At 50.6% G+C, this 13,605-nt stretch overlaps 1 protein-coding gene across 3 annotated transcripts in view; it reads right to left on the bottom strand.

The window, feature by feature from the left end:
• Kcnj10 (potassium inwardly rectifying channel subfamily J member 10) overlaps window positions 1–11,210 on the bottom strand; it is a 32,875-nt gene extending 21,665 nt beyond the window's left edge. The window contains exon 1 of one of the 3 annotated variants that reach the window (XM_075989171.1): window positions 10,978–11,210. The gene's annotated coding sequence lies outside the window, so the exon portion shown is untranslated. The remainder of the gene's footprint in view (window positions 1–10,977) is intronic. The other 2 variants (XM_075989170.1, XM_075989173.1) reach the window with 2 other exon arrangements.
• Between the last annotated feature and the right edge of the window lie 2,395 nt (window positions 11,211–13,605).

Raw genomic sequence — 13,605 nt, 5'->3', positions numbered from 1 at the left:
CACACACACAACTAATTGCTCCAGTACAGCGGTACCCAGCTTGTGGGTGGGTTTCCTTCACCAAAAAGAGACATTTAGAGACAGAGAACATGAGTAGAAACAATGGATGAGGTACAGAGAGAGCGGTAGGTAAGGAGATTTAGGCTGAATCCAGTGGCCGGAGAGAAGCATCTAGATAACGTGTGTGTGTGTGTGTGTGTGTGTGTGTGTGTGTGTGTGTGAAGAATAGAAGGATCCTGCAGTTCCTTTGTGCAGTCCTTACGTAAGGGAAGCATCGTGGATCCGTGTTCAGTAACCACTTTCAGTTTGCTCTCTGCTAGAGACACTGCAGCTGGGGCCTCATCCACCCTCCCAGGACCCAGTGAGCCTCTGAAGTCAGCTCAGCCCGAAATCCCAGGAGTGCCAGAGGACCTTCCTTTCTTCCCCCTTCACAGAGTCCACTCCAAGCTACTAGAGAGATGGCTCAGATCAGAATGCTAGCCGAGGCACAGACACTCAGCACAGTTATACAGTTGGGAAGGGCAGAGCTGGACACCACAGAGACTTGCAGTCAGCAGTGGTCTCTAGCTCTAATCCCAGCTGTGAAATGGGGGGGGGGGGGGAGGAGAGGGAGGGAGTAATCACTCCGGCTCTACAGAGTCACTAGCAGGAGTGGGGCTAATGGCAGTGGAGGAAGTGAAAAGAGGTAGGTTCACCCTGCTCAAAGTGACCTTTTGAATCCCTTTCTATAGCCAGAAGCCTGGCGACAGTCCCTCTACCTGCTATTTCTCTGCTCCCAACTGTTACCATGCCCACAACTTCTTTCTGAGAACAGTGAGTAAAGACAGTTATGGTAAAATTCCATAGGAGCAGAGGACAATCTGAGCAGAGCCAGAAACTCCCAGTACAGAAAAAAACAAAACAATGAAACAGGCAAGGGACCAGGGGCCAGCCCCCTGTCTTGTCACCAGTTGCCTGGGCACCTCATCTCACTGTCCCCGTCTTGCTGGGACAATAATTTTCCTGTTTCCCTTTCAGGGCCATGAGGGCTTGGGATGTGGGGAGTGTTCTGGGGAAATGCACCAGGTCTGGATATGTTAGCTGTCCACACGCATATATACTGTATGCTTGATTCAGTGCCAGGGTGGGGGTCCTGGCCCACTGACCTCCTCCACGGCCGGGGTAGAGGTAGGAAAGTTATACTCAAAGTTTGGTGGAGGCCGTGTCCGTGGTTAACGCATAAGCAGGTAAAGTCTGGGGCAGCAGGACATTCCCCGCCCCAGGGCCGCATTCTCGAGGTCACAACAAGTGCAAACTTGTTAAAACCTGTGTCAGAGCAGCAGAGGGCAGCGAGGGGTGGGGAGGGGGATGGTGCTGAGGTACCAGTAGCTGCCGGAGGGGGTGGGAGGGAAAGGAGTGGTGTGGGGAGAGGAGAGGAGGTGTGCACGTGCATAGGCTGATGGAAGGTGGTGTGGACATGTGGCCTGTGAGCCTGGCTCTGCATGTCGTATCTGGGCACATCTGCTTGGGTGTGGGTTTGGAGTGGGTGTGGGGCCGCATAGATGAGTGTGTGCCTGTGTGTCTCTGCATATATGAGCCGTGTGTCCATGAGCTGGGATAAAGAAGGGACTGGGCAGTCGCTGGTCCAGGCTGGGCATCTAGGAGGCATGGGCAGGCTGTGTGAGCCCCTGTTCTGTCATGGGCCTCATAGACCTGCATTCCAACTCCCTCCACAGACCACCCCCACCCCTGTGGTCCAAGCTTTGCCCTTCACAGTCAGCCCTGTCAAATGCCCATCTCCCCAGCCTGCCCAAGGGGGGGAGTGTCATACTGCCCACATAATCTCCCCCCCCAACCCTGGGTCCACTCCTCCATGCTCTCTGGGTTCTCTGGACACTGGGGCGGGTGAGGGGTGGTGGGGGGAGGCTCTGAAAGCAGGTGACTGTTTGGGGGAACTTGGGGACAGAGCCCCCATTGTGCCCGCCCCAGAGCCGCCTCAATGGAGCTCTCTGACACAAAGGGGCTTTGACAATGGACCGGACATTAGTATGCAGAACCAGCCCCTCAGCCCTCTCACTGTCCCACAGCCCAGGGGCGGGAGCTGGGGGGCTGCTGGCAGTGGGAGACAGGGTGGGGCACAGCTGAGACTGAGGAGACATTAGCCCTAGCAGCTCCCCTGGGGTCACTGACCAAGAGCCAGGGGAAGGAGATTCGACTAGGGCCTCCAAACCTGCCACTGACCAAAGAGGACAGACTAAACAGAGAAGTCCTTGGGGATAAGAGTCAGGAGAGGGGCTATGGATGGGCATCCTGAGTTCACCCACCCCTTACTTCCGCTTTGCTATGTAGTCAACGGAATTTGGTGGGTGGGATTGTGAACACCGGCGTGAGAGAACAAGATCCCAAACCAAAGCTCAGAGCCACAGCTGGTGGAGGCCCTGTGCCAGAATGACCAGCCTTCAGGAATAGAGGCTTCTGGACCTCTAAGATTCAGGATTCAGGGGTCTCTGGTCTTCTGCTTCCTTGACTGCTGCCCTCTTATTCCGCATGGGTGGGTAGGTAGCTGGGTGTGTGGGGCCTGGAGGTTGATGTCATGCGTCTTCTGCTATAGCTTTATTTTTTGAGACAAGGTCTCTCACTGAACCTAACTGGAGCTTGCTATCTCAGTCAGCCAGGCAGGCTGACTGGCCAGCAAATCTTAGGGAGCTCCCTGTCTCCACCAATGCCCGCAACACCCAAATCTTAAAAGGGTGATGGAGATCTGAACTCTGACAGCAAGCACTTTTTCCTGTTGAGCCGTCTCCCCAGTCCAGTGCTACCCTCTCACAGAATCTCTGCCGGGGCAGCGGTGGGGACAGAGAAGGCAAGTACGGTGACTAAGAACAAGGACCACTGCCCTTTGGGCTCTTCCAGGGAGGCCGGTGTGAAGCCATGAAGTAATATCAGCTGTCCAACTAAAGGGAATCAACCACGTGCCTAGCGAGATAGGTTGCTCTTCCCAAGGGTGTGCACCAGTTCCCAGTTCAAGCCCACCCCCAGCATATACCAGCTAGATCTGGGACAGGGTGCCAGGCAAGGGCTCTGAGGCCTGGGTTGATGGGCACTCTGAGGAAGAGGGTAAGAACCTGCTGAGAGAATACAGGCAGCATGCAAGAGAAAGGTCACCATCTGAGCCGTTGTATAGCTTAATCAGATTTCCTCTGGCCTGGACCAGTAAGCCCCAAGAGACGGTAGGGAGTACTTTAGAAAGAGAGAGAAGAAAAATTCAAGCTTAAGAATGTCTTCCCAGCTTCTTTCTTCTTAGTTGATACTAGGAAGTCCTCCATCCTATATTCTTTTTATTTTATTTTATTGATTTTTTTGAGACAGGGTTTCTCTGTGTAGCTTTAGAGCCTGTCCTGGCACTTGCTCTGTAGAGCAGTTTGGCCTTGAATTTACAGAGATCCGCCTGCCCCTACCACCTCAGTGCTGGGATTAAAGACATGCGCCACCACTGTCCGGTCTCTCTCCTATAGTCTATGTCTGGCTACTTCTCCTCCTGAGATTACTAAGGAGTGGGGGTGAGGTAGGGAGTAAAACCTGTTTCCTTCTCACTTTGAAAACTAACCCCTAACTCATAGCGTGTTAGAGAGAACGCAAGGCTAGGCCTAAATCAGATTCCTGGTTCAAAACCAGACAACCCAACTTTCCCTGCAACCTTGTGTGAGACACTTTCTCTCTGAGCCAAGAGATGCCCTCTGTACCACGGAAAAAAAGACTTTCTGGCCCTTCGTCTGCTAGGCGGTGAGCTCAGAGACATGACACAGGAACACAGCAGCTCCCGGCAACAAGGACCGTGCTAAGCACTTTTCTAATACTGTGTCATCCTCTGCGCTCTAAACAACAGATGCTTACTTACTTATTTTTTAGTAGGAAATGAACCTAGGGTCTCATACATGCTTAGCAAGGACTCTGCCAATAAGCTATATCCCAGCCCTTACTTTCTCTTTTTCTTTTGAGACAAGGTCTCACCAAGTTGGTCAGACTGATTCACTGTGTAGGCCAGATGGATCTTTAACTTGTGATCTTCCTACCAACTTCCTGGATGCTGGGTTTGTTTGTTTTTTTTTTTTGTTGTTGTTGTTATTGGTTGGTTGCTTGCTTGCTTTTGTTTTGTTTTTTGTTTTTTTAACACAGGGTTTCTCTGTAGCTTTGGAGCCTGTCCTAGAACTAGCTATTGTAGACCAGGCTGGTCTCGAACTCATAGAGCTCCGCCTGCCTCTGCCTCCCGAGTGCTGGGATTAAAGGTGTGCACCACCGCTGCCCAGCAGCAGATGCCTTTTAAAGGCTCCATTTTACAGAGGAGAAAATAGGAGCAAGAGTGTTAAGCATTAGCCCAAGGTCACACAGCTAGTGGATAGAGGAGTTAAGAGTCAACCTCAAACAAGCAGCAACTCCCAGAGCCCAGAGGGGTTAACCACTGCTCCATCCTGTCTGCCCGGAGGAAACAGTGAGAAGGCACTGCTGAGGGACATCAGCCAAGATACTCATCATTATCAGTGTCCCCTGCAGTTCCTCAAACTGGGAGTTCTCAAGAGAGAGCTCACGGACCCAAAGGGATTCCTGAGGAGCTTCTAGAGGCTTTCGGAGGTCAAACCTCGGCTTGCCATAATGCTAATACTGCATGATTTATTCTTCCAGTTTCATTACTTCACGGGTGATGAGTGCAGTTTCCCAGGGGTGAGTAGCATGTGATATTGCAACATATTAAATGCAGAAGCAAATACAAGGAACCAACTAATTTTTCCTGAGCTTGTCATTAAAAAGATTTGTGTGAATAAAAGGCAGGTCACTCTTGCTAGACCTTTGTTTTATAAAACATAGCTACTTTTATTTAAGCCCTCCCTTCAACGGGCAACAGGGTTATCATTACTTCTAAATTAATTATGGTCTTCGGTCTCCTCAGCATTCATTTCTAACACACTAAGTATCAATAGATACCACCCATGCAAAACAAATGCTCTTTGGAGTCCTCGGAAAATTTCAAATGTAAAGTGGTGCTGAGATAGAGAGAGAGAGAGAGCGTCAGACACTCACCTTCACCTTGTATAAGCTTCCCATGTATCTTTTTTTAATTATGGGATCAGCCAGGGTTTAGGCATGGGGTAAGGTATGTAGCTGGATCTCGGGGTTATGACTGGAAGAGAAAAAGAGCTAAGGGGTCTACTCTAGGGAGAATGTAACATTAAGGGCCAGGCTAACCTATCCTCCATTGACTGGTGTCCCCATATCTCTCACCTTGCACATCCCTGCTCAGAAGTATGGACAAGACAACGGGACTGTCCCAGACTGGACCCTGACCTCTAGCCCTGTTGCCACCCCAGACACCACCTGACAAGTCCAGCCTCAGGCTGGAGTCAGACCTCCCTCTGAGGGATTTGAGGTACAAGAAACTGAAATCCAAGCACACATGGCTTTTAGTCTTAGGATGAAGCTGTCCCCAGCAGATGAAATGGCTGGTCAATGAGGAGTCATTCTTTTTTTTTTTTTTTTTTTTTGCTTTTTCAAGACAGGGTTTTTCTGTGGCTTTGGAGCCTGTCCTGGAACTAGCTCTGTAGACCAGGCTGGTCTCGAACTCACATTGATCCACCTGCCTCTGCCTCCCAAGTGCTGGGATTAAAGGCGTGCACCACCATCGCCCGGCTGAGGAGTCATTCTTGAAGCTCTCTAGAGAGCTGGGTAATGGGGTCTCACACACATGATACTGGAAATCCCCACTTAAGCCTCTAGAGGCAGGGTACTCCTCCCAAATGCTCTGTTTTGAGTAAACACAAAGCCCTGCCTAGATTCAAGGTAAACAGAGTCCTTTTGCATCCCTGGGACCAAAAAAGAGAAGTCTCGTCTTTGCTTCAGGAGGTCCTCAGTATGACAGGGACATAGGCTTGTCCTAGAGGAACGCATTAGCAGGTAGGAAAGATGGACTATCCCTCTAACATTTGCCATGTATGAGAAAAATCAAAGATGAAAAGATAAAACGAGATGGTTGAACAGAAAGAGAAAAAAAAGAGTATGGTAATTTTCAGGCAGGTGAAACTTGGAAAGGCTTGTGATATCCAAGAGTGGGTGGAAGGGCGTACTTGGGGACTAACTGTCAGGGTCAGACCCTGGAAAACACAAGAGATGGGGTTCCGGAGGGGAGGTGGAAAAGGCAGAAAGTTGTGTGAAGACTGTGACCGGAAATGTCTGTCTAGTGCTAACAGGAATGTCTAGGCATGGAAGGGGCAAGATAAAAACTCTTGCTCCATGGTGAGAATACCAAACATGGAGCAGTGGAGGGAAGGAATCAAGGAGAGAGGCCAGAGTCAGGAAAGTCGTGATGGAGGCTATCATCAGTAACTAAGCTAACATGATTGACAGGCTGATCAGGGGACAGGGGCAGAGGACACCCGAGCCAGCTGAGAAGGAAGAGGTGCTAAATGAAGAGACCAAGAGACAGGGGGCAGGCTAATGCAGCTCATTTGGTAGGGTGCTTACCTAGCATGTACAAACCCAGCCCCACACCAAACCAGGCCTGGAGGGAGGTGTGGTGACACAGACTATAATCTCAGGGGTAGCGACAGGAGGTTCAGAAGTTCAAGGTCATCCTTGAATACACAGCAAGCTTCATAAGACCTCCCCCACCCAACACACACCCACAAAGTTCTGAGGAGACGGCTCAATAAATAAAGAGTTTACTACACAAGCATTAGTACCTGAGTTTGCATACCCAGCAGCCACATAAAAACCAGGCACAGGGAACGTGCCTATAATCCCAGGACTGGGGGGAACAGAAAGATCTTTGGGGCTTGCTGTCAGTCAGTCTGGCCGAATTGATCAACTCCAGGCTCAATGAGAGATCCAATCATAAATACAAGATAGACAAAGATTGAGGAAGACACTCAGCAGCAACCTCTGTCCTCTACACTCCTGCAAATATATATACACCCACATCCACACACAAAAATATACATGCACCATACAGAAGAGGGGGGAGACAGACCTATGCAGGAAGGGAGCAATGCATGAAGATAGGTAGAGACACCTCGGATGTGGGGGTAGAAACGTGTATCTTTGGCTAAGCAGCAGAGGTTGCTAGGGATGATTATCTGGGGAAGGGGCGGGTGCTTGACAGATCACAGTTATTGAGTCTGAATTGAAGACAGGACATCTGTTTGGCACAAATGTCATGGGAAAAATGGGCTGCGGTATGAAGGTCCTGCTTCTGGTAACAGCCAGTCTGTTGGCATGAAACTGGAACCCCGTGTTTAACTTCTCAATAACTCTGCCTTCCCAGACCTAGGACAAATGCTCAGAAAACCACTATAGAGGGCTGGGACCAGTCCCAGGAGCCAGTCAAGAGGAGAGTAGGAAGAGTAGAGAAGAGCGGAGTAGGAAGAGTTGGCGAGCCCAGAGAAAGCTAATAGCCGCCACACCTTTCATGCTACCCACCTTCTAAATCCTTTGCAAATATTGACTCTTGAAACCCTCACAACTATTATTAGCCCCGATGAAAGCATGAAGAAAGCTGTGTGGCTACTAACTGGTAAAACCAGGACTTAAGCCCAGTAAGGGGCACTCCAAGGCAAGGCTCTGGGTCACTGTGTGTGTGATCTCTCAGAATGAAGAGGTGGCAAGTTAGGGTCACACCGCCATTCATGGGAAGCCTCTTGACAGTTATTACATAGCCCCTATATTTCAGAACTTCACAGCTCCTTTCGGGAGCCTTAATGGTGAGCTTTTTTTTGTCTGGGTTATTTTCTTTTTTATATTATTTATCATGGTGGGGAAGGAGTATCACGTGTGTACCTGAGTGCCTGCAACCCATGTGTATGGGTGACCAGAAGAGGGTGTCAGATCCTCTGGAATTGAAGTTACAGATGGCTTTGAGCTGCCATGTGGATGCTGGAACTGAACTCAGGTCCTCTGCAAGAGCAGCAAGTGCTCCTAACCACTGAGCCATCTCTCCAGCCCCTGAAGCTCCTTTTTTTTTTTTAGCCTCCAGAAATATGTCTCCTTTTTCTTCCTAGCCATCATTTCAAATGTCTTTCTTTTTATGGGGCGTCTTCTCGACTGGTGTCTAATCTCTCCCTGGGTTTTCTGCCGCTGGAAGAATGCAGAAGCGCCATGTATTAATACCCACTCATCCGGAGTTCCCACTTCTCCAGGCTTCTTCTGCAGACCACACAGCTTAGGTCCTACTTCTCTCTCACATCTCTCTCCAAAGACAGCCCCTCCCTTCCCCACCACCTCAAATCCAGGCTCCAGGCTGGCAGACACCCACAGGAGAGTTGCTCCCACAATCCTTTTCTCTTTGTCCTTTCAAGGTTCTGATGGGGGGGGGGAGTGGAGAGGGGCCACCCAGGACGTACTCTCTCTATGAAGAATGGTGACAACATGGACGCTAGTCTCTGATGAGGGGGAAAAAAGCCCTTGGCCTCAGACTGAGGTGATGAGGTGAATGCAAAAACTCCCCGTTCTCAGGAGTGGCCTTAGGCAACTGCCCTTCACTCTGCGCTAAGACATTTGCACAGAGTCCAAAACTCCCCTCTCTGGCCAGTCTTCTGCAGTTTAGTCTCAACGGGGTGCCTCATGTTATCCCTTCTCTCTGCCCCTTCCCGGGCCTCACTACTGTCCTGGACAACTTGGCCTCAGTCTGGACAGTAACACTGACCAGTCAGGCAAGAGAAGAATCTAGGCCGGGGAAGGGAGGGAGAGTGGAGTTCCTTTTTTCCCCTCTTCTTTTTTTTTTCTTCCGTCCTAAATAACTTTTCTCAGGAAAATTTAGGAACTCGTGTCTCTTTCCCTCATCACCTTGTGTCCTTTTCCCTCCTCACCAGTACTTCGCGCCTCAACCACCTGTCTTTGCATCCTGTGTGTGCAAACCCAACCTAGGAGGCCAAGAAACCTCCCTTATGGAAATGGGCCTTGCGACACAACTCACCCACCAGAGCCTTTAAAAACTTCACCCCGCCAGTTCCAAAACAACTGTAAAGACCTGCATATGAACCCACCCAGATCTGAACATCCCAGCCTCCTCGGTCCCTAGGGGAAAGAGGGGGAGGAAGGTCCCTGGGTCTTCTGCCAGTCACTTCCCTTCTAGCCCAAGCCAACAAAGCTGGAGTGTATGTGAGCTCATGCAGAGTGCAGGCTGGAGCCACAGAGAGAACTTGGGAAATACCAGCTTATCCCCACATAAATACGAGCCCCCCCAAAGATATATTGGGTACGTGTTGGAGAGATGTTATCCCCCCACAGGGTAAGGGAGAGAAGTAGGGTTCTGCATTAGAGCTATACAGGGAATGGGACCATACTCCCCCCCCCAACCTCCTCCCAGTCAGTGGAGTCATTGCCATTTGATATCCACTGAGACAACTTGGCTGCTCTGGGCTCGGGATGGGGGCTGGGGGGATGGCTCAGAAAACAGCAGTTCCTTTCAGGACCCAGGTTGGCAAGGGCTTTGGGAGGCTGGACTGGCCCAGATCACCCCCTAACTCCCCCTCCTTTCCTCCCTCCCTTGCCACCACCACCAAAGGCTGGGCGGGTGGGTGGAGAGATTGGCACTGCCTGGGTCAAGCCTACTGCCTCTGCCGTCCAACCCTGGACCCTTGGCTGGCATGATGCCGTCTCTCCCCCCTTTCCCCTTTTCCTCCTTCCTGAAGAACCAGCCATGAGCCAGGACACCTAGTTCCTTCTAGACTTGGTGCCTATACCCACCCAGTCTGTACCCTTGGGGAACTGACAAGCCCTACCCTTTGGCAGAGGATGGAATCGCCATCATTCCAGGAACATATTCAAAACTCCTTGGAGATCAGGGAGAAGTGTTCACGATGAAACTCAATTGAGCTCATGGCAACAGCGGACTCAGGGCACTAGCATCTCAATGCCTTCTACATAAGCCCAAACGGGAGGCTCCCAAATCTTCCTTCCCCAGCTCCTGCCCTCTCGGACTACACAAAGCAGTCTGTCCCATAGGGAGAGAAAAAAAATTCAAACACCACAGCAAGGGCAGTCTGACCAGAAATCTTGTCAGAATGTGTATGATAAGCAACCTAATCAGGCTTTAAGCTTGCCTTCCCTTTGGGTCCAACTCTGACTTTGTTTCTTCACACCCTCACCTCTTGGCCATCCTCAGCCTCCCCAGGGCACTTCAGTTACTGGGATGAAACCCCAAGATACCAGAAAGCCCTACCGGCACTGCTCCCTTTGCCCCCCCCCCATTTTGTCCTTCTAATCTTCCTGGGCCTCAGCTCTCCTCCCTAGAATGAGTTCTTTCCCAACACGAGTGCCCTTGATTAGTCCCCGTTGGAGGAGAGAGAATGGGAGAAGGGACACTCTGGAGGGTGAATTCATAGGCCCTAACCTACCCTCTGACTCCTTCTGAAATTCTCCTGGTGAAGCAATTTGAGGGGTGTAGGTAGCGAGGGGTATCTTGGGGTAGGAACCAAGTTGGAAAGAAAGGGAGAGAAAAGGGAAAGGGGAGAGAGGAGGGTGCCCGGTACAGCAGGCTGTGTCTTCTAATCTAATGTTTGTTTTTCTCCCATGTGTAAACTGGTGGTCAGAACATGGTCCGTGAGTGTCGCGGGGAGGGCTGGGAGCAGGAGTAACCTGTCGCTACTGGGTGCAGGAGCAGTGTCTGTAAGACTGTGTGGTGGGTGCAGGTTTATGTGTCGTAATTATTCCAGTAACCAGAGGAGTCCCATGCAACTGCAGGTATGCCGAGTGAGGCGGGGACATCACGGAAGCCCCCTTCTCAGACGGAAGGCCTGAGGTGACTAGCCTAAGTAAAGTATGCTTGGTGAGGAACCCTTCCCAGGAAAGTCCACTTGGGACGGCCAAGGCAGAAGGAGGGAGTACTTAGGATTGTACTGCTGAGGCCAGGCAACCTTGGTAGGGACCGAAGGGCTGGGGACCCCGATGTCTCTAAGTGGACAGGTCATCGGTCAGGGCGGCAGCACTCTTTCATCAGGAACAGAGTCTTACCTTGGCTCGCAGGTGGAGTGGCTGCACGGATGGACCGCCGGGCAGCGGGACGATGAACGGACGGGGCGGGTAGGAGTGACGAGAGGAGCTGCGCGACGGGCAGGACCAAGACTCTTAAACCCGGAGCTGGGATCAGATAAGGGCTTGTCCGGGGGCCGGGGCCGGGGTCGGGCCGGCCGGGGGCAGAGTTGGGCCGGGCCGGGCCGCCCCCTCCCTCTGCAGCGCCGGAGCCAAACTTTGAGTGAATGGAGGGGCCCGGCGGGGGCCGGGAGGGCGGGGGCGGGGGAGCTTGGGGCCGGCCAATGGCAGAGCGGAGCGCCAGCCCCGAGCCTGGGGATTGGCGAGATTTGGGTAAGGGGCGGGGCTTAAGGTGCTAGGAAGCGCAAACCCAGACTGACTAGGGCGCAGAAACACCCAAAGACAGAGACCCAGACAGAGTCCCAGAGAAAGAGAGATGAAGGGACGATACGAGAAGAGATAGAAGCCGAGCTGGCAAGATGACAGGGGGAGAGAGAAAGAAAAAAAGCGAGGCGGCCGTGTCAGAATGGAGGAACCAGGACGAGGGCCGCGGGGGCGGGACTGGGCCCCAGTTAATGAGGTGGAAATGAATTCAGGACGGGCTGCGGCTGGGACCAGACTGGCAGACTTGGCCTGGGCTCCCGAGGCTACAGGGCTCTGGCATCCCGTACAATTTCCAGGCTATTTGCTGTTCCCTGTTTAGAGAATACGGTGCTGGGTGCAAAAGTCGCACCCAAAACCGTCTCCACCTGCAGCAGCTTCATCTGAACGGAAAAATAAGCTACAGTCTAGTATGAGAGACACCTTAAACTGTGGAAGAATAGCGAAAGGTCGCTCTATTTAGGGGGTTCCCCACAAATATTCGAGGAAAGAGATAACATTTACTTAGGTCCAAGGACCCAGGGGACACAGGGGCCCATGTCCTAGGAGGTGGCAGGAAGGACACTTACGGCAGAGGAACGGCCTACGTGAAATCCTGGGGTGACACAGAAGTACATACTGTCTCAGGATATAGCATCAAACTATTCCTACACACTAGAGTGTCTGCGCCAAGGACTGCTTTCATTACCTGAATCTATGTTTTGAATGGTTTGTATCCACTATCTCATGTATAGCATGTATTAAAGAAGAAAATAATCACTTACCATCTTATTCATAATAGACACAGAATTAACAATCAATAGCCATTATTCCTTACTTACTATGCTAATATGAAGTCATGGTTAAAAGTAGAGAAATTGTATGTTTTAATTTATCCTGACTCTCTAAAATTCCTAAAATGACTAGGTGTGCCTTTTGAAAAGCCCTTATTGGGGCTGAGGGTGTAGCTGAGTGGTGGAATGGTTGGATAGCCCTGGGTTCCATGCTTTACCACCACGAAAAGAAGGATAGGAAGATCAGAAAGAGGAAAGGAAGGAGGGAAGTAGGGAGGAAGAGAAACACAGAGAAGTAGGCAAGGAAGCCCTCACTGGCCAAGGAGAGGATTTCACGTAGGCCGTTCCTCACTGGCCAAGGAGAGGGCTGGCTAAACGTTAGTTCTTAGAAGCAGGGCTTGTTCGAGAAGCAGAGGGAGACCGGGAGTAAATATATGGTTGTGATAGGGTCAGTCAGAGTTTCTATAAGCAAGGTAGAGCAACTGAGAGTTCTTAAGGGGAGGAGATAAAGACATGCAGAAGCTGGGAAGGTTAATCTGGAAGTGTGCAGGCTGGTTTGAATCTGAAAACAGGAGGCAGTTGGATTAGGCAGAGAGGAATAGCAATTATGTGGGCAGGAAGAAAGCCTGGATTTCTATGGTTTCAGCAAAAAGTGAAACAGAAAAAAAAAAAAAGACCTGGGTATCAAAAAGCCAAGAGAAAAAAACCGTCAAAGGACCAATGTGTCATGGCGAGCAAAGAGAAAGGCTGCAGGGATCACAATGGTTCTGGACTCTACAAACCAGGATAACTACGAGACCACTGAATTCCAAGGAGCAGTCAACCTGTTGTAGAAACAGGTAACTGAGGCAGAGATGGTGAGTTATCAGAGGGAAGAAGACACAGTTGACCATTGCTGTCAAAGCAACACTGAAGCCATGACATCAAGACACTTCTCAAGGAGGGCCATGTGTGGTGGAAAAATAGACTGACAAAGAGTGAGAGACTTATACCCCAAGGAACAGAAGGGGAAAAGTCACAGTTGACCACCAAAGAATGGATTAAGAGAGCGAGGTGTTGAAAAACCAAGGAAGGAAGGACAAAGAGGGGAACTTAGGACAGTTCCAGTCAATGCAGAAAGAGAAGCATTGGGTTTGACAAGGAGAAGTCATTAGTGACATTTAAGAGCAGTTTCTTTTCTCTTTGTTTGTTTGGTTTTGGTTTTTCAAGACAGGACTTCTCTGTGTAGTCCTGGCTGTCGTGGAACTCACTCTGTAGACCAGGCTGCCTCAAACTCAGAGATCTGCCTGCCTCTTCCTCCCCAGTGCTGAGACTAAAGGAGTGCACCACCATTGCCCAGTGAGAGCAATTTCAAAAGAGTGATCCAAGGGAAACCAGATTACAAGGTGCTGCATTAGAAAGTGAGAAAATGTTAACATTTACACTTGTAAGGATTTGACTTAGAGAGGAAAAAATA

The sequence above is a fragment of the Microtus pennsylvanicus genome, chromosome 10 (assembly GCF_037038515.1).
Source record: "Microtus pennsylvanicus isolate mMicPen1 chromosome 10, mMicPen1.hap1, whole genome shotgun sequence".
In the NCBI taxonomy this organism is placed as follows: domain Eukaryota; kingdom Metazoa; phylum Chordata; class Mammalia; order Rodentia; family Cricetidae; genus Microtus; species Microtus pennsylvanicus.
This window is presented reverse-complemented; position numbering and strand designations above follow the sequence as displayed.